Here is a 21,292-nt window from a genome sequence, read left to right as displayed (position 1 = left end):
AGTCTCCCCTAAGGAACTCAACTTTAAATTTAGGCCTTTGTCTCACAGATAACATTGCAAAAAACATAACATCATTTAACAAAATCACTGAATATATAATAAAATAATTGACTTGAGTGAGATGTTACAGAAAAACAAAGAATCAAGCCTGCAAATGGTGGATATAATAGAATTATGAAACATAAAATGTAAAATAAATGCATTTAATATGTTTAAAGAAATAAAAGTAGGATTCAAAAGACTGCCTAAATGACGTGGAGGAGAGGGTAAGAAGGTCTTTTTGGAATTTTGGGAAACCATAGAAAATAAAATGAGTGAGTTAGTGGAGGAATTTCAGAATTGTTGGAAGGCACTCATATTCAGATTGAGCAAGCCCAACAAATTCTAAGCAAGATAAATAAAAAAGGAATCTATATCTAGACTTACATGAAGTTGCAGAGTATCAAAGGTAATAGATCTTAAAGTTTGTCAAGGAAAGATTATTTTCAAAAGCTCAGAAATTAGGGCTGTCTTCTCAACAACAAGTACAGCAGCAATTCATTAGATGCCATCTCTGAAGTATTGAGAGTAAATAATCTTATATTTACAGTTATCTTTTTTAATAAAGGAAAAATAAGTTTTTCAGACAAAAATAGACTTTACTATTGAGAGACTACTGAAGCCGCTGTGAAAGAATATTTTTTAGTAAGGAAAAAAATATGACCAAGAAGAGAGGTCAGAGCAGCAAGAAAGAATATTAATTAAAAACAAGAACAAAAAATAAGTGGTTACATCTAAACATTGACTACATAAAACAGTAACAAAATGGATAATTGTTGGATTAAAAAATAAATGTAGAACTAAAGTTCTGAACAACAAAAGCATGTATAGCAAGAGAAAAATACTTGGATTACAAACATTTTCAGATTTTTTCATTGTTTGGTAGGAAGGCAAAGATACTGATTAACTTTAGATCAAAGTTAAATACTCGTGTTAAAGTGGTATGTTTACATTTTTAGAATAACAAATTAAAAACAGAATTAAAGTGTATGATTTCTAGTTGATAGAGACAAAATAAATGGAATGAGATAAAGAAGCAGAAAAGACTTTAATAAATATAATGAAAAAAAGACTCAGAAGTAGCAATACAGATAAAAATAAAGAATAGAGTGAAATACATTAATACAAATGCATCCATAATTGCCTTCAGTAAATATGCATTAATTTCTCCAATTAAGAAACAGACTGTCAGAGTGAATTAAAATTAAAAACAAGCAATTTCTATGTTGTTTAACAGTGGTGCACCCAAAACTTGATGTAAAGTTGTAAAACTGTCAAAATTAACTAAAAGAAAGTTTACACAGCAATACCGATTTAAAGCAAAATACATTACTAGAGAAGAGTGACCACAAAGTGATAATCAGTTCACCAGTAATGTAAAACAATTACAAATTTATCTAGTATAGTAGTATTAATATATTTAAAGGAAAATATGACGGATCTTCAAGGAGATACTATAAAACTGTTATCATAGCAGGATAGTTTAACACATTTTTCAATAATTGACTCAAAAAGAGACAAAAAATACAAAAAGCTATAGAAGAACTAATGGCTACAATTAATGAGTTTGTTCTACAGGACACACATAGAACACTGAGCTCAACTACTACACAGTATTTTTTTAAAATGCATATAAAAATTTATAATTAATCGTGTGCTAGACATAAAAGAAGTCTCAACAAACACCAAAGAATTCATAACAAAAAGACCATATTCTTGATCAATAATGCAATTAAGTTAGAAATTTGTAACTAAAAAATAACTTTAAAAACATTTATATTGTGTTCTATATTTACAAGATAAAATTTAATAATTCATGCACCAAAAAATAAATGATAATGGAGATTACAAAACAATTAAATAATAAAATGTTACATAACAGAAATGCCACAACATAGCTAGAATAATAGGTGGTAAATGTGTAGCCTTAAATGCTTACATTAGAGAAGACAAAAGGCTGAAAATGAGTGAGTTAAGCATGCAACTTAGGAAAATTTACAGCAAAAGGCAACAGAATAAACCCAAAGGATGTAGAAGGGAGACAGTAGTTGAGAAAGGAGCCCTTCACAACAATCTATGGAACAAGGAGGACACAGGAACTGAAGCAAGCAGCAAACTGTGAGCATCTCAAGGAGAGGAACCATGTCTTTTGTGAATCATTGTATTTCTTTTATTATGTTTGTGTCTTTTAAAATGTCTTATTGTGAAATACACATACCCAATAACATATGTAATATGTGTTTTTTTAATTATAATAAAACTACGACCCATATTTCTCAATCCAGTTGAAGAAAGTTCACCTATGCTCCTCTCTATCATATACCTTTGTCTTCTACCCACCACCACTGAGAGGCAACCAATTTCTTGAATTTTATTTTACTAATTCCCTTGCTTCTATTTTTTTTACAGCAGGTTTTACAACAGGTTTAATAATCCTAAATTTTTACAACAGGTTTAATAATCCTAAAATTATATATTGTTTGGATTTGTGTGTTTATCTTTATATAGATGGAGTAATACTGTATGTTTTCACCTGTAACTTTCCTTTTTCATTTGATATTATGTTATTAATAGTATTCAATGTTGATGTAGAAAATGTATTCATTCACTTTCACTGCTTTATGTTTCATAGAACACAACTTTCTTATATGTTCTATTGTTCATGGCTTTTGGGTTCTTTCTAATTTTTTCTAACATGAACAATGCTGCTAAAAATATTCTAATATACATCTGCTAGTGCACATACACAAAAGTTGGATAATAAAATTATTTATTTTTCTTCTAAATGTTTTAATTCTTTGATTTGAACTATCTGAAATTTATTTTTGAGAATAATGTGAAGTAAGGATTTATTCTTTTCCCCCTTATAGATGACCATTTATGCATCTTTTTTTTTTTTTTTTCTTTTTTGAGGTGGGAGTCTAGCTCTGTCGCTAGACAGAATGTAAAAGGCTGTAAGGGTCTGATGAGAATGATGTGAAGTAAGGATTTATTCTTTTCCCCCCTATAGATGACCATTTCCAGCATCTTTTTTTTTTTTGATGTGGGAGTCTAGCTCTGTCGCCCAGGCTGGGGTGCAGTGACATGATCTTGACTCACTGCAACCTCCTCCTCCCGGGTTCTAGCAATTCTCCAGCCTCAGCCTCCCGGGTAGCTGGGATTACTGGTGCTCACCACCGCACCTGGCTAATTTTTTGTATTTTTAGTAGAGACAGGGTTTCGCCATGTTGCTGTTCTTGAACTCTTGACCTCAGGTGATCCGCCTGCCTCAGCCTCCCAAAGTGCTGGGATTACAGTTGTGAGCCACTGCGCCCGTCCTCCAGCATCATTTTTTAAAAACTTCATTATTTCTCCACTGGTTTGCAAGACAACCTTTTTGAATATCTGATTTCCACTTCAAGTGTCAGTTAGTTTCTGGACTTTCTATTTCTAGCCTACTGGTCTATTTGTCTATCCCTCTCTCACTCTAGCTGGGTCACCAGAATTCTATGGCTTCGATGTGTGCGTTTCTTAAAAAATGGGAAAGAAATATGAGAGAATGCCTGGAGAAGGAAGAAACATTTCAACCATGTTTAGAGAGAGGGGTGGTTTTCTGAGTGGACGGTGGGGTGGGGAGGTAGGGAAGATTGGAAAGTGCAGAGTAGCCCAAGAGGCTGTACATGAAAGAAAGGCTCAGAAGCATATTCAGAATGGCAACAATAACAAAAAGCAAGTGGCTGTATTCTAAGCTGTCTGGAGAGGAAAGAAAAATGAGAGTTTTAGTCAGAATGTAAAAGGCTGTAAGGGTCTGAGCTTTATCCTGTAGGAAGTGTTTGGACGGTCATTGTTCACAATTTTGAGTTAACCTTTTAGTTGCTATCTCCAGAAAAATGTTTATGAGAACACGCATATGCGCATGTGCACGCATCCACTCACACAAATACATACATTTGCAACCAATTTCAGGGAACTTGCAAACCACCTGAAGCCCAGGCATGGATCTGTGGGCTAGGTTAATGGCCACTGAGAAAGGAAGTGGTGCAATGTTCCTTCTAAAAAAGCAAATGTGATTAGGTCCATCTCCTCCTCATAATTTTTCAGTAGTTGTCTGCTCTCTTCAGGACAGTCCAAATTCCTTAATGTGGCTTCCAAGACTCTTCGCCTCTCCAATTTCTCATCTTGCCATTTCCCTTTTTCCCTGTCCCTTCTCCATCCATAGCTCTCGTCTGCTGTCCTGCATTACCACATCTCCAGCCACACTCAGCAGCTGTGTTTCTGCACCTGGTGTACTCTGCCTTGACTTTACAAATGCCAGTCTCCAACTGGCGCTCTTTTCCACTCTACCCTATCCCACCTCCCTTCTACTTCTTGTTCAAGTTCCAGGTCACAGATTAAGACCTGTTTGCATGCTCCACCTGCATACTTTTTAACGTTCTGTACGTTTATACCTATTGAAACATGGATGTCCGAGTTTTGTGGTTACAAAATTGAAGTGTAGTTTCTCCGGTTCCTGTAGTATGGAAAGTGTGGAACATAATGCTTGGCACATTGTACCTTCTCAGTAAATGGTTATTCTTTCATGAATATTCTATGTAGGAGAGTGGCATAATAGCAAGATAGTCACCATTTTTGTGTGTGCCTATTACATAGGTGCAAGTGACTAAACTACACTTTGATGTATATTGTCTCTACTTACAACAATGTTGTAAAGAAGGTATTGTTATCCTTATTTTGTAGATGAGAAAACTCAGGAGGTAACTTTTACAAGGTCATATTGCTAGCAGGTCCCAGAGCTAAGATTCAAAATCAGTTCTGTGTGGGTACAAAGCCATTTCTTTCTTTCTTTTCTTTTTTTCTTTTTTTTTGAGACAGAGTCTCGCTCTGTCTCCCAAGCTGGAGTACAGTGGCATGATCTCAGCTCACTGCAACCTCCACCTCCCAGGTTCAAGCGATTCTCCTGCCCCAGCCTGCCGAGTAGCTGGGATTACAGTTGTGCAGCACCACACCTGGTTAAGTTTTTTACATTTTTGGTACAGACAGGATATCGCCATGTTGGCCAGGCTGGTCTCGAACTCCTGACCTCAAGTGATCCACCTGCCTTCACCTCCAAAAGTGCTGGGATTACAGGCATGAGCCACTGTGCCGGGCCACAAAGCCATTTCTATACTAGCACACTATTGCCTCTGAATGATCAGATCTGAGCTTTGGAAAGATAACGGTGGGAATTGACAACAGTCTCTCCCAGGCTTCCTGGGAGGGAAGAGTGGTTAAGACAAGGAACCAGTGAGCCCTCACAAAGGCCACAGGCCCCAGGAGAATTACAGAAGACTCAGACTCAACAACTATCTACTGACAGAGAGGAGCATAGCATAAATATGAGTATATGTTATACCACTTTGGGGTTAGCAAAGTGCCATATAAATGAAAAATATCATAATTTGGATTATCATTTTATTAATATCTTTATACTCATGCTTGGAAAATTAAGAACATTATAAAAATGGCATAAATGTAGATGACTATATCTCAAACATAGTTTAGTTTCTTAGAAAAAATAAAATAAGCTGTATAGTTTTCACCACAAATACAAAAGTATTAGTTGTATGCAAATTTTCAAAAGATAAATCCTTTTCCTGAAAAGCTTTATATTAAATCATAAATATTCAGTGAGAGGTTTATTGATGCCATATGTAGGCAAATGTAGACTTCACCAGGGAAAAGAAATGATTGTCTAATGAGTTGGCCTCACTCAATGGCTGGTTTCTTATAAGTTCTTCCTTTGAATCCCGTTAAAGATGTTCAGTTCATTTGAAAGTTGTTTCAAAGAAATAATTATATCATGCACATTATAATAAAATGTTTTAAAATTCTTTCATTTAAAGCAAGTGTTAATAATTTTTTTCTTAGAAAAGAGCCAACTCTAAGTAATAAGAGAGCAGAAATGGTTTTATATACTTACTTGGTGAAATTGTAAACTTCCAATTGTGACATCATTTACCCTTCCTTTCCCTCCTTCTTTTCTCCTTTCCTTTATCTCTCCTTTTCCCTTTCTTCCTCCCTTCTATCCTTTCCTTTCCCCCTAGACTGCTTGTGTTCAGTGAGCACCTCTTGAACATCTACTCAGTGACAGGAACAGTGCCAGGATTCAAAGATTAATAACAAAGAATCCCCTTCCTCATGTATACAGCTAACTAATGGTTATAAAGAAAACTAAAGGTAATAACTACTATAACAGAGAGAGGGCTTTGCAAAGAACATTTTATTCCCAAAGAAATATCCCTATACTTTTTTCTTGATGTACAGGATTTAAATACATGGAATTGTGTGCTTTTAAAAACTCTTCTATGCTACTCTCCCACACTAACATCCACTCCTTAAATATTCATACGCAGTGAATATCACGGAAGTGACTTACTCAGATTTTTGTTTTTGAGAAACAACTGGCACCTATGAACAGACAGGCAAGTGGGAGATTAGAAAACATCCAGATGAAAAATAATGAGTCTTCACTAAAGCACTGTTAGTAGAAGTGAGCAGAGTGACACAGCTAAGAGGAGAAATCATTAAGAGCTGGTGCCAGCAGTGCATGGGCAAAGAAGAGATTTTGTAGTCAAACAAGACTTTAGGGTCTCTAGTAGTAGTGATGGTGTAGGATTGGTGGGGCAGGTATAGCGCTGGACAAGTGCTGGCAGTATCAAGTAAGATTGGAGCTATAGGAAAACGGAACAATTATAGTCCTTTCTAGTGCATTTTAGCAATGTTGAACGTACTGCAGAGAAGAGCTCTTTTTATTTCCTGCAGAAAGATGGTGACTACAGTAGATACCCAGGCATTTTATCCTAGAAAACAATAAGTATCACTGCTGTTGTTCTTAAAATACAGATCTTTTAAACAACAATTTGTACAAAGATGTTGTATCATTTTTCCCTTTGGAAGACAAAGGTTATTTTAACATTTGTTATTATCTTACAAGGAAGGGAATATATCTGTTTTATTGGAATAACGGCTGTTGCTTTGAATGTACAAGACACAGCACATTGCCATACCTACTCTATTCAATAAAAATTTGCATTAAAATATTTAAATGAAAGTGTTATTTAACTTGCATATCCTTGATTACTTTATGTGATGGTAGCAAGCTAATAATACCCAGAATGAAATAAAACAGAAAAATGTGAAAGCTGAACTTAAAAGCATAGCTTTAAGTGTTCTTAATTTCAACCCAGTTTCATCGTTTCTGTGTATTTGGGTAAATTCCTGATATCTCTATTAAGCTAAAGACTAAGGATATGTGTGTATGAGTATGCTTGTTCACAGGTGTGCCTTTGAAGAGGGGTTCCTTTTGTTGCTTTTTTAGTAATTATTGGTTGGTAAGAGTTTTGTTAGTTGACATGTAAAAAAATACTGCTTTGTCTATAGAGGGTAATCAATGTGGTATGTGAACAATTAGGCTGAATGGCATCAATCTAGAGTTCCACACTAGTGTTAGCTGGTTTGTGTATGTATCTGTACATATATATATACACACACACAGACACACATATATGTATATATATGTACAGATACATATATACACATATACACACACATATATGTATATATATGTATATATTGTTTTGCCCTTCTATGCCCTGATCAGTTGTGAGTGACAAAAGGCTAACTTTGCTGACTAGCTCTACTAAGGTCAGTGAGCCAGAGAGATGGCTCATGGTATAACTGGAGTTTTTTCTCCTCTGGTAGTGATAATAAGTAGATTATAAACTTTGGAATCAGATAGACCAGGATTTGAATTCTGACTCCATTCATACTTAGCCACATTATTGAGCTAGTTCCATGTTCTCTAAGGTTCCATTTTTAATCTGAAAACCCAATTAGATTGTGCTCTAGTCTTGTCTTCAGCAATGCACTTCTGCCAGGTGGACCTCCCTGACCCCCAAACAAAGCAGGATTGGTTGTCTCTCTACTGTGTTTTCACATACTTTTGCATATATATTTCTATAACCCACTGTTACAAAATTATAAGTATTTATGCAATAAATACTTAGTGAGAAGCTAGCTTTGGACAAAACACTGCACTAGTTCCCATGGAAACAAAGATTAAATAGACATAGTTCAGTATTCTGGTAGGGGAGGCGGACACACATTAGTGTCTTTCTTCTTCACCCTTGTTTCCCTGGAACAGAGTAAGCATTCAATAAATATATATACATAGAATGAATAATTGCCATAGGTTTGGCAAGTACAACTATGGAACATGGTAATATGGAGGCACAGAGGAGAGTGGAACAAATGTGCCAGGGAGTGAATAATGAAGGCTGTGGGAGGAAGTGACAGTTGAGATGAATCAAAGTAGCGTGCCAGGCAGAGGAAACAGCATGAACCTACAGGCAAGAAAAAGCTTTGTGTTTCAGGAACACTTCCTAAGAGAGCAGAAGAAGGAAGAGATTGAAGAAATAGGCTGTAGCCAGACTATAGAGGCCTCATGTCAGCATTCCATGCTAAGCTGCGTGGTTTTTTCCCCTGAAGTTAGAGAAGAGACAGGTAACTTCCTTAACTTAGGTTACAGTCTGGTCATATTTATATTTGGAATGGGTCACTGTTGGCTGTGTGAGAAACAGAATGGGGGAAAAGGCTGGCTTAACACTAAGGAGACGATTCCATTAGTCAGCTGTGAGATGTAGGTCTGACAAAGGCTCCAGTCATAGGGTGGAGAGGTGAGATAGATTTAAGAGATATTTAGGTAACAAAATTCTTAGCTGTTGATTTGATGTGGAAGCTGAACAAATAGAAAGAGTAAGTGATGACTGTCTTGGTAACCAAACTGAATGGATAGTCACCAACTGAAACAAGGAATACAGGACAGAAGACAGGTTTCAAGGTGGGGAATTATACTTGTTGAGTGTGAATATTCAAGTAAGTCCAGGAGGCATGTACCAGTTTGAAGATTGAGAGACTGGGATGAGCTGGCATCGTAGATTTGTGAGTCTTCACCGTGGCACTGAGAATATGAGAACAGATGAAGGTGATAACTCAGAGAGAACAGCAAGATCAAGGAGCTTTCGCCTCTGCTCCCCTGAAGTTGGCATTGTAAAAGATACAAATGACACTTTATTGCTTGGTCTAATGGATTATACAGTTCTTGCCTTTCTTGGCCTCCCTATTCCATTTAACGATGTCATCCCTCCCTTCTGAGACCACTCCATTCTGATATCTCTGACTTCATTCTTCTAAAAAGAGCTCCTTCTGCTGTGGGCATCCAGCATACCTGGCCTCTGTGGGCCCTGGCTCTGCCCCATTCCTCTCAAGTGTTAGGGTTCCTCTGTAGGCTAGTGGCAGTGTTCCACTGGTGATGACAGAAGCAAATGTCATTAATGTTAATGAATAAACATAAACTACAAGCTTTTATCAGTTAGCTCTTAATTATTTAGGGCTCTTGGTAGAAAGCAAAATTCAATCCTATTTAAGGTCACTCACACACAGGACAGGCTCCATTGAGGGCCATGGGAAATTCACCATAAAGAATCTCGAAAAATAGGAAACAAACCTTTAATTCACCCACTTAAAATTTAAAGAAAACAGAAAACTTAACTGTCTGAGCAATAAATATCAAACCCACACACCCACACAGACCCACACCAAAATGAAAAATCAATAGCAAGGTAGTGAGGTTGCATTGTTACCAGGAAAGCAAGAAGCAGTAAATAGCACATGCAGGCACACACACCCCCCGCTCACACACACCCACACACACCCCCACACACCCCAAAATGAAAAATCAATAGCAAGGCAGTGAGGTTGCATTATTACCAGGAAACGCAGAAGCAGTAAAATGGTTCTAAAGAAAGAGGTAGAATGTTGATGTTTCCTTTAATCTCTGACTGGTTGAGACTTAACTCAGTGTTGTTTCAGGTTCGTTATGGAAACAACAAATTGCCTCTATGCATAGAAGGGATACATATGTCTAGGATTTTATTAAAAATTTATTTCCACATACATTTTGGAAGAAAAAGTATCTGCAAAAGATTTGTTTCATTTCATATCGCTGTTAATTTGGAATAGAAGATAACTTTCTTTCTGGAAAGTGCAACTATCATCTCTCATTTTATAGGGAGAGGCCAGCTTTTTTGTATTCTTTACTGTATTGCGGCTCATAGCAATTACTGCCATTTGTTGAAAGATTATGTTTTGCAGACACCACACTCACATTTCACATATATTATGTTATATAATATATAACAGTGAAGAAGAATTACCACAAGGTCAGTAGATGATAAAAATAAGATATGAGTAAGACAGTCTTTCAAGGTAGATGCTATTTTCTTCAGTTTACATAGGAGAGAAACTGAGGCTAAGAACCTTCCCCAAGCTGGGATTCAAACTTAAGTCTGCCCAACTCTAAGACTTTAGTGGTTTTCCCTACCCCAGACATTTCACTTCGGGCTGCTTTTTGTCTCCGTAATCAGAGGCTCTATTGGGATTTTGGAGCTGACCTTTGAAATTAAATAATTCTAGCTAGAAGGCAATAAGGGTGAGCTTACATTATTCATATCCTTTGCTTCTTTTCTTTCCCATCATTTCTCACAATCTGGGGAACTGCTCATTATCTCTGAAGTCTAGTCCAAGGTCTCTTAAACTTTTCTGCCACAGTATCTCTCACAACAGAATACAGTAAATATGATTTCTCTTCACAATTCAGATGAATTTTGCATTTGATTCTGTGACATATTTATGGTTTTCTCTTAGAAATCATTTAATTAATTGTCATTATAGAAAGATGCAGTACATATTTGCTATAGTAGATCCTGACTCCTGGCCTTATATAGCTCTCCTAATTTTTGAAAGCAAATGTCCATATATGAATTTTACATTTGACTAGAAGTCAGTTCTATGCAAGGTAAGCTTCATAATCTCTGTGAAGTAGTTCTACATTTCTGTAACAAGTTAAGAGTGACCTGACTTTCTAAGAGTGCCTGGTCAAGAACTGGATCTCAAAGTGGTTCTAAATCAGAGAGGGCATTCTATTAATGTGGCAGTTTGGACTCACTTCTAGAATGAAATCTGCCTTTTGGGTTGATAGGGGATTAATTCTCTAGAGTATAACAAACCGTCAAGTCACATACTAAGGATTAAGCTGGAAATGAATAATATTAAAACATGCAATAACCAAGTAACAACTATTAAAAGAAGTAGTGAAAACAATAGAGAGCAGAAAATGACACACCTGAAATTACATTTTTACTTTTTACCTAATTTAATTTGCACAAATCATGTTTTATAATGTACTGGAGTTCTGGACATATATTTTTATTTGTGTGGCTTTTATAAGACACATTGATAAATCATTTTCAGAAGGAAGTGCTATTATATTGTCAGATTTGGTCAGCTCTACCGAACGACTAATCCCTGTGTTTTTCTCTTCTAGCTCAATTCTCTTTTCCTCTTAAAATGTTTTAAAATAAAAATATCTCAGTTCTTTTTCCTCTTCTTCACATGCCACAGTCTCTCTTGTAGAGTTATTTGCTTTCAACTCTTTTAGCTATTACTTCTTGTATGTTCTTCTACATTTCTAAAGATGTGCATGTATTTCTCTGTCTTTTTCTATCAATTGTAGAGATTGTGTATTTATTTCATATTATGGTATTTGAAAAATCATATCATCTCTCACCACCAAAGCCACCACCATTCTTTTTGCCAATCTTCCCAGCATACTTACATCCAAATCTTTGGTTATATCAGCGGTAAATGCTGACATTAATAAGTGGATTTGTACCCTGTGTTTACTTTACTCATAAAAGTTTTTTAAAACATAAATATATAGTTAAAGTATGTAACATGATGTTACAGAATACACATAGATAGCAAAAAGGCTACTGTAGTGAAGCAAATTAACATATAAATCACCTCACTTTTCCTTGTTTCTGTGGCAAGAGTAGCTAAAATCTACTCATTAAGCATGAATCTCACATACAGTACAATTTTATTACCTAAAGTCTTCATGCTATACATTAGATTTATAGATTTGTTCATCTTATGTATATGCTACTCATAAATTTTTTTTTGTTCCAGAAGTTGCTTCATTGTTTAGCTTTTTTCTATACATTTATCCTTAATTTTCTCCAAATGCTCAAAAAGCTCTGTCAAATGCCAAGCAATTATATTTCTAAACATAAAGCACATCAGATAAATTGCTAGGTCTACATTTTATTCTAGAGCAGTTCACTCCTGTGCCCTGTATAGCTGGCTGCAGCATGGGAAGATTGCTCTCTCAAGGTAATGTACAGCTGGTTTTGTAAGATATTCCTTTACTGCTCTTCTGAACTGGGCTCTGGTCCCTGGATTCTATGCCTTCCATCTTTTTGCTTACCCAGATATCCTGTAGCAGAAACCTAGGAGTCACCTGTGACTCCTTCCTCCAATATCAAGATGCTTCCCCCAATATCAAGATGGCCAATCCAGTAAAGTTTGCCTTCTAAAAACCTCTCCAAACTCTGTCCTTCAAATCCATCCTCAGGATCACCATCCTGGGCCAGGCCATTTTTTTTTAAGGGATCAGGTGTCACTCTGTCTCTCAGGCTGTAGAGGTGTGGTCATAGCTTACTGCAGTCTTGAACTCTTGGGCTTAAGCGATCCTTCTGCCTCAGCCTCCCCAGCAGCAGGGATAACAAGCGTAAGCCACCATGCCCAGCTCTATTTTCTAGCTGTATAACCTTTAGTACATTCTTTAACCTCATTGTGCTTTAAGATCCTTAAATTTAGTGAAGATAACAAAACCTATTGGGCAGGGTTGTTCTGAGGACAGAAAAGCTATCGCATATGAAGTGCTTAGCACAGAGCAGATGATCAATAAACTTTTGTTGCATATCCTGCCTTCTTAGCTGTTCATCTGTCTTCTTAGTTTTTTCTGGTCCAGGCATATAAGACAATATATCAGACTTTAGGAGAACTTGCCTTTGATATCTGTTTCTCAACTAACCACCATTTTAAGAGGAAACTTTACAAAATACAGTTAATTTATACATTTAAGGCCCTCAATTCATTTTATAAGTAATATTCCTCTTTAATCCCAACTTTCATGTACCCCACTCTCTCACCTTCTTGGCACATTGTAAGATTGTCACTTCCCATCCTTTCAGCTCACAGCATTTCTTTCATACATTGGAACCTCTATGGTTTGAACCAAACTTCAGTGTCATTATGTCCCTCAAGTCCTGTCAACCATCATCATCTGCACTCATATTTTCTTCTTTCTCTTTCATTACAATGAATGAAGTATGTCTATTCCTCCCCTTCACACATTCTGAGGATCTCCTATACTTTTGCCTTCAGGACATTGCTCCTATAATTATTACATCAATTTTCTGCAGCTACTTTCTCCCCCTTTCTCCTTATTTAATTCTAGTCATGAACAAATGTGCCTTCATGTCGCTGATCTTAAAACAAAACAAAACAAAATGTATTTTGACTTCATACACTTCTCTAGCTGGTCCCATTGTTCTGCTTTCCCTAACAACAAAACATTTTAAATAGAGATGTTTATATTCACCATTGTCTTTTTAATCTACTTCAATCAGGTTTTCACTGTACTACTCTTATTAAGGTCACCAACGACTTCCATACTAGCAAATACAACGGTCTCTCCTCTATCCTCTTAGCCAATCTCTCAGTTTATACTCCCTCTTTTTAAAACACTTTCTGTTCTTTTCCTGGCTTTCATGACAACATAAGTTTTCTTCCTATATCCTCAAAAACCCTTCTTTCCTTGTTTTCCTCCTCTATCAACAGCAACTCTTTCTAAATTTCCTTTCTGGTCCTAATCTATCTCCCAAATCCATTTCATTATCAAATTTTGTTAACTTTGCTTACAAAACATAGTCTGAAATTCTTCTCCTTTTCTTCACTATCATCAGTCTGGTTGAAGCCACCAACCTCTCACCTGTACAACTGCAGTAGCCTCTAATCTCTTTTGCTGTGCTCTTGACTTGCTACAATGTATTTTCACTGCAACCAGAGTGGTATTTTTAAAATATAAGTAACTTCATGTCACTGTTTCTCTTAGAATTCTTCAGTGTCCCTTCACGTCACTTAGAATAAAATCTTAAGACCATTCCTAGCTTATCTGAACTTGTATGATTTAGCCCCACTCTTTCTCCTGCAACCTCTCCCACCTACTCTCCTGTGGTGCCTTTGTAGCACTCTTCCCCTCATTCTTTACACACCCTCCTTTTTCCTGTCCTGTAAGTATGCCACACTCCTTACTTTAGAGTGTCCCTTTTGCCTAGAATATTCTTTCTCTGATCTTGCATGATCTTGCCTGGTTGACCCCTCCCTGTCATTCAGAACTCAACACAAAAGATCATTTTTTAGGCATTTACTGCACTTTCCACCTCAAATGCCCTCTCAACAATTCCCCTCCTTTATTTTATTTTATTTTTCCTTCTTTTTTCCTTATTTATTTATTTATTTATTTAGAGATGGAGTTTCTCTCTTGTTGCCCAGGCTGGAATGCAGTGGCGCGATTTCAGCTCACTGCAACCTCCACCTCCCAGGTTCAAGTGATTCTCCTGCCTCAGCCTCCTGAGTAGCGTAGCTGGCATTACAGGCATCGCCATCATGCCTGGCTAATTTTTTTTATTTTTAGTAGAGATGGGGTTTCATCATGTTGGCCAGGCTGGTCTTGAACTCCTGACCTCAGGTGATCTGCCATCCTTGGCCTCCCAAAGTGCCGGGATTGCAGGCGTGAGCCACCGCGCCCGGCCCCCTGCTTTATTTTCATAATGGCGTTTGCCATCACCTAACATTTTTATTTTAAATTGTTTGTTGATTTATATGCTCCTTTTGCAGCAAGGTAGATTTTGTGAGAATAGAAACTTGTTGATCTTCCTCAATAATATATCTCTGGCACCTAGAACAATGCTTGCACATAATTGGTAACCAAGAAATGTTTGCTGAGTGAATGAACAAATCCATTGATATATTTTACCTAAAATCTTGAGGTTTTTTTTTTTTGTATAATTTCTCAAAAATTGGCAGGAAAAATCAGCAAATTTGTTGTCGAATCAGATTTTAATGAGATTTGATATTTGGGTAAAGGTTAGAAATAAATGATGGCATGTGTAAGCCATCTTACTCATTGTAAACTTGTAGAAGATTGTCAGTTTCTCATTGACTCACATAATTAAGAGTTGCTGATACTACACATTTTTAAATAATAAAACATTTTAAGCAAAAACAAAAATCTCAGTAAGCAAAAATTATTTACTATTTTCCACATTCAAACTACGTTTTTGCTAATCTGTCCTTCATCTCACTCTTCCTTAGGGCTTTAGAGAGTTAATCTACATTATTTATTTATTCAAATTGAAAAATAATTGCAATTAAAGAACATATATGAAAAAAAGATGCTTTAGGAAAGAGATTAAACAGAGTCAAATTTTGATCATTTATGTATCACATATGCATATATATGAGATAGTTTTGTCCTAGATGTAGTTTTATATATTCAGAAAAATTGTATACATTTGGCGTTGGGGGACAAAATCATGCAACCTTGTTAGCTGTAAGTTCTCATATTTCTGGAAACATTAATCAAAGAGTGGATACAAGACTTAGGTCAGGTGAATCTAAGTTTTCTACTGGAGGATAGAATCATGCACAAAATCATTAGTGAGAAAGTGAGGCATTTTAAAAGGTCGTTTTTTAAAACCTTTTTTCAAATCCAGGATCTAAGGAGAGCCCTCCATAGATATATGTGAGGCTACATATGCCAAGGGTACAGAAAACTCCTTGTTTATGAAAGACAAACCCTTCAGGGAATTAGTGTTAACATGAAATTTTAAAATGGGGCAATTTTATTAAACAAGTGGCATTTTTTTGTTCTACATTTGCAAGCTTAGGCTGTGTTAAATCTCGAGCAACACATTTCATATTCTCAATCATGACCATTGTTTAAGCAGCAATTATAGTGATACAAGTATTTTTTTCATTTCAAAAGATTCCTTTTTAAGTAGGAGGAAAAAATAAAATAATGAATGATCATTCAAGTTTTGATAAACTACAATCACAACTATGAAATAGCATTTCAAAATTTGTCACCCTAAGATCTTTCTTCCATGGCTCCTTTGATCTCATTAGACCTCTCACAAAATAAATAAGTGTCCTTGTTTTCAAATAATTTTACTTTAAGTTTTAAGAAAAACATGGCCTTGAACTAATACATCTTAAGTTGCAAATATCAGTGAATGAAAAGAAGCATCAATAAAATTGAAAGCATATGATATGTAGAATATTAGAGAATGCTTTATTTTTGCTTATTTTGCTTATCAGACATCCATTCCCCTTATTCCATTAGAACCTTCATCTTCCTTTTAATGACATTCCTCATTGTACATTGTGGAGGCAGCAGGAATTTGAATCTTGAGCAACTGTCACGGTTACATGGGGGTCTTTGTAAATTGCCATCCTCAGAAGATCAGCATTGTGTGGCCCAGACCATCACTGCTGTGTAAATTCTGAGCAGCAGTCTAGAACTGTCTTGGTTCCTGTCCCTTTTCAATGTAGGAGCCCTTTAGGCTTCTATTAATTCTAAGAGCCTGGATATATTTCCAGTAAATGTTCATTTTTACCTAAAATGGCCAGTTGGTTTTTCTGGCCTACAATAAAAAAGTAACTGATGCAGCTGTAAATCCATATTAAATAGTAATCTATAGCCACTGGTTAAGCAACTAAAAAAGCTTTCTGTTATTTTAGTGTTAGATTCATCTTTATTTTAAATATGAAAAGCAACTTCATTAAATGACTCTTATTTCTTATTAAAATAAGCCATTTCTCTTAACCCAACAGTTATACATGTTAAATATCCCTTATACTTGGAAACAGAGTGTTTAGGATTTCAATTTTTTTTTTTCAGATTTTGGAATACTTGCGTATACATAATGAGATATCTTGGGGATGGGACCAGAGTCTAAACACAAAATTCATTTATGCTTCATATACACTTTATACACATAACCTGAATGTAATTTTATACAATATTTTAAAATAACTTTTGTGCATGAAACTAAGTTTTGACTATGTTTTGACGGTGACCTGTCATATGATATCAGGTGTGAAATTTTCTAACTGTAATATTATGTATGTGCTCAAAAAGTTTCAGATTTTGGAGCATTTCAGATTTCGGATTTTCAGATTAGGGATGCTCAATCTGTAGATTACTTTGCTGTTTTTAAATTACTTTCACATACTTTATATTATTTGATCATCACCACAATTGTAGGAGATGAGGAAGAACAAACCTAGATGAGCAACTACTGCAAATGAAGATGCTAAGGCTCAAAGGAGTTAAATAATGTCTGAAGTCACATGACTAACTAGTGGCAGAACTTGTGTTAAACTGAGGTCCTCTCTTACCGGAATTGTTTACATTGGACTATAGTACATCTGTGATAATAACTGGTAACTATAGTTACCATGCTGTTTGTCAGAATGCTTCCTTCTATTGTTGGTTATTATTTTTTTCTATTTAAAAAGAAGCTTATACTAGTGAATCACAAAATATTGTTTGGAAGGAATTTTACAAAATCTATTCCACCCCACATCCCCAAACATAAAAGCATGTTCCATGACATCTGACCTTTGACAGCTCTTAGACTCAAACAGCACATTCCTTTATTTGAGCAAACATTATGTGACAGCTCTAATTTATATGGATACAAGTACTTAGAGTTTGAGAGGAAGGAAAAATGCAAAGAGTGTGTTGTATCAGGTCCTGCCTTATGGAGGAATCACATAAACTATCTTATGTCACCCCAACTCCCAGGATCAGCATCAAAAATGTAAAAACTGCTACGTGAGAGTTTTATTTTCTGTGTTTTACACATATGCAGATATACTCCAACTTTCCCCTTCCTTCCTCACCTATGGCCACTGTCAAAGCTCTTATTCCTTGTAAAATAATAGATAGTATATCAGAGGGAGATATTTACAGAGATGTTTTATGGCAATGATAAAGTAGTTAGGCAGTGTCTTAATACTGGTTAACACAATCAAGTTGTATGAGACATCTCTTAGAGACACAGTGAGGCTTAAAATTTTGTCCAGGCTAAATAAGGGGTGGTGATAGTGGGTGTTGTTATTTTGTGTAAAATAACGGGGAAATGCTTTTCCAGTGATGTTTGAGCAGATATCTGAAGGAAACAAAGGAGCGAGCCATGGTTCAGAGCAAGCCTGGCAGTGGAAAGACCAGGGGTAAAGTCTCCCAGGAGAAAGCCTGCTTGGCATTTATGTGCCCAAACTGCTCGAGCATAATTGTCAGAGCCTATTTGCCATTCATGAACATGGAGCTCTAGCTTGGCTTGTCTCAGATGCATTTTTGTTGTTCATTTATTTTCTAAAGAGTTGGGGAGGATTTCTGCTATTTCATGGGCCAGTGACTGAAGCCAGCCCATGAAAAAATTTTCACCAGCCTAAAACACACCTTTGTGATAAATCCCTGACTACTTTATATTGAATGATCGGTGTTTCAGCTACATAGCCCAGCATGAGTGGCCGGCATGGAGTAGTGAGCACCATGCGGCTGTCTTCCTGCAGCCCTCACCTGGATCTGGCTTCTTAATGTTGGGTTTTTTTTCCCCCTCACCTAGGGCAAGCAACTGTAGGTATATGGAGGCTGTTTTTCTTCTGGCATCTCTCAGCTTACTGACAATATTCTATATTGAGTGTAGCTGGATTGGCCAGGAACAGTGGCTGATGTCTATAAATCCAGCACTTTGTGAGGCTGATGCAGAAGGATCACTTGAGGCTAGGAGTTTGAGACCAGCTTGGGCAATATAGGTAACAAAGAACATAATACCACTTCTCTATAAAAAATTATCTGGGCATGGTGGCACACACCTGTAGTCCTAGATACTCAGGAGGCTGAGGAGGTAGGATCACTTGAGCCCAGGAGTTCAAGGGTGCAGTAAGCTATGACTGTGTCACTGCATGCCAGACTGTGCGGCAGAGTGAGACTCTTGTCTCTTAAAAGATAAACAAATAATAATAAAAAAACAAAACCCTAAATACTGGAGGACATTGGGTATTGGAGTTCAACTTTATGTATACTAAAGACTACAAAGCTACAAACTGATGGATTTGTATTAAGAAAATAGTTACACATATGTATTATAGAAAAATAACATAACAAATTTTCTGCATTTATAAAAGTGTTATACTCTATTTTTTAAATGACATACAGTATATTCATACAAACGAACATTGTTTATCAATAAAAAGGAATGAAGTACTGACGCAGGCTATGGCATGGATGAACCCTGAAAACATTATGCTCAGTGAAAAGACAGTCACAAAAGTACCCTGCTATGTAATTCCATTTATATGAAATTTCTGAAATAGGCAAATTGATGGAGAAATAAGTTGCCAGGGGTGAGGAGAAGCAGAGAACATGGAGTGACTGCTAATAGATATGGGCGGTTTCTCAAAGGGTGATGAAAATGTTCTAGAATTAGACAGTGATGACGGCTGCGCAATTCTGTGAAAATAACAACTGAATTTGTAAAAATGAATTTGATGGAATGTAAATTACATCTCGACAAAACTTTTAAGAAAAAAAGACAGTGTAAGTTTACTGCCTATTTTTTCTTGTAGAAGGATGCCATTTGTTTTGTGCTTATGATTGTTATATACATTTGGGTGTGAAAGCATTTACAATTAAATAATAAAAGTCATAGATGAGTGTTTTAAAAATGTTTACTTAGCAAAAGAAAGAGAATGTCAGTTCCCACAGTTTCCTGGATTTTCAGCCCAGGAGCCTGGGATCAACTGATCTGCGTCATGCTGAGGTAAAAGCAGCATCAAATGAAGACACCATCAATGTGCCTCCAGGAAATGAGTAAGTTTTAAGAATACATAGCTTGGTTTTCCTGCTAATTCATTTAAAATATCTGTATAACTTTTCTACATCTCACTAATGTTTTATCCACTCTGAGTGTTTTATGGCACTCTGATAGGAAGCAAGAACTTCACCCTTCAGACACAAAACAGTTAATGTGTGATCTCTATAAGTGAAATGAGCAAGACCTCAAATCTCACATGTCTTAGAGGATTGAAAATATCTAGAATTAGTTTAAAAGTGCTACACAGTAAATTGCTCTCTTTGTCTCCTGTTCATTAGAGCAAATAGGTTTTATAAGTTATAGAAACCTAGATCAAAATCAGTTGCGATGTTAACATTCCTCTCACCCATGGAGAGATATTTTGGCTTCATAAGCATAATAACATTTCCCAATTTTGCCTCTGTATGCAAAGTTGTCATGACTGCTGGGAGAAACACAAATAACTTCTAGGCACGTTCCAGCAGTAAGTTTATACTATCATTTCACTTTTTAAGGTTTAATATTTTTTTCTCTGCAATTGTCTTTTTCCTTTCTAAGGAATTTTTTTTTTTTTGTCTGTTGATTTTAACTCATTTCTTGGAAGGATGACTCTTAAATATCTGTCTCCCACTATGACTCCACTCCTGAGTTTGATTGTATTTTGTATATTGCTTTTTGGGGTTCTTTCACTTGGATAAATATTTTTATTCGATAATGCAATATGTAAAACCAAGCTAACAACTGCAATCTGTGCAGAAGAAAGTAACTATGATGGTTAGGAGTCTAGATACCATGTCTTTGAAAAATAGTCAAGAGAAGTTGGAAACTTGTCTTAGAAAAGAGAACCATTAAGCAAAGTACATGAATTTTTAAAAATATTTGAAGGATCAAGGCAGTGACGATGGATGCATAGTTTCTTGTTGAGTGAAGGCATACCTTAACAATCTTTGTATCACCCTGAGCTCCAAGTGTTGAATGAATAGATAGATGGATGGAAATAGGGAAACATCATTAGCATATTACAGAGTTTTCTAAAAATTAGAACTTTCCAGTAATATAATGGTCTATCCTTTAAATTATTGATTTTTTTCCATTACTAAAAATGTTCATGAAGAGCCTGGGTGGCCATTGCAAGAGAAATAATAAGCATATGATTCTGCATTGGGTAGAAAGTTGAACTACTTGTTAGGATGGGCTCGTGAAGAGCAGTGGTCCCTGCCAGCACTAATGGACAGAAAGCAAAATTTCTGAGATTCTGATCTGTTTTTACTGCAGCATAACCTCTCCTTTCCTAATACATAGTCTTTGGTAATAATTTTGGATAGGACTCAAACATGCCATGTGGCCTAAGGAAAGTCAATTAACTTTTCCCTTTGGATTTACTTATTAGTAAAAATTGAGAACTA

The 21,292-nt window shown here is 36.0% G+C and overlaps 1 protein-coding gene across 3 annotated transcripts in view; it reads right to left on the bottom strand.

Annotated features, from left to right (window-relative positions):
* LRRC7 (leucine rich repeat containing 7) overlaps positions 1-21,292 on the bottom strand; it is a 556,840-nt gene that overhangs the window by 333,001 nt on the left and 202,547 nt on the right. The window lies entirely within an intron of this gene.

This window comes from Theropithecus gelada, chromosome 1 (genome assembly GCF_003255815.1).
Source record: "Theropithecus gelada isolate Dixy chromosome 1, Tgel_1.0, whole genome shotgun sequence".
Lineage (NCBI taxonomy): Eukaryota > Metazoa > Chordata > Mammalia > Primates > Cercopithecidae > Theropithecus > Theropithecus gelada.
Note: the sequence above shows the minus strand (reverse complement) of the source record. Positions and strands in the feature narration are given on the sequence as shown.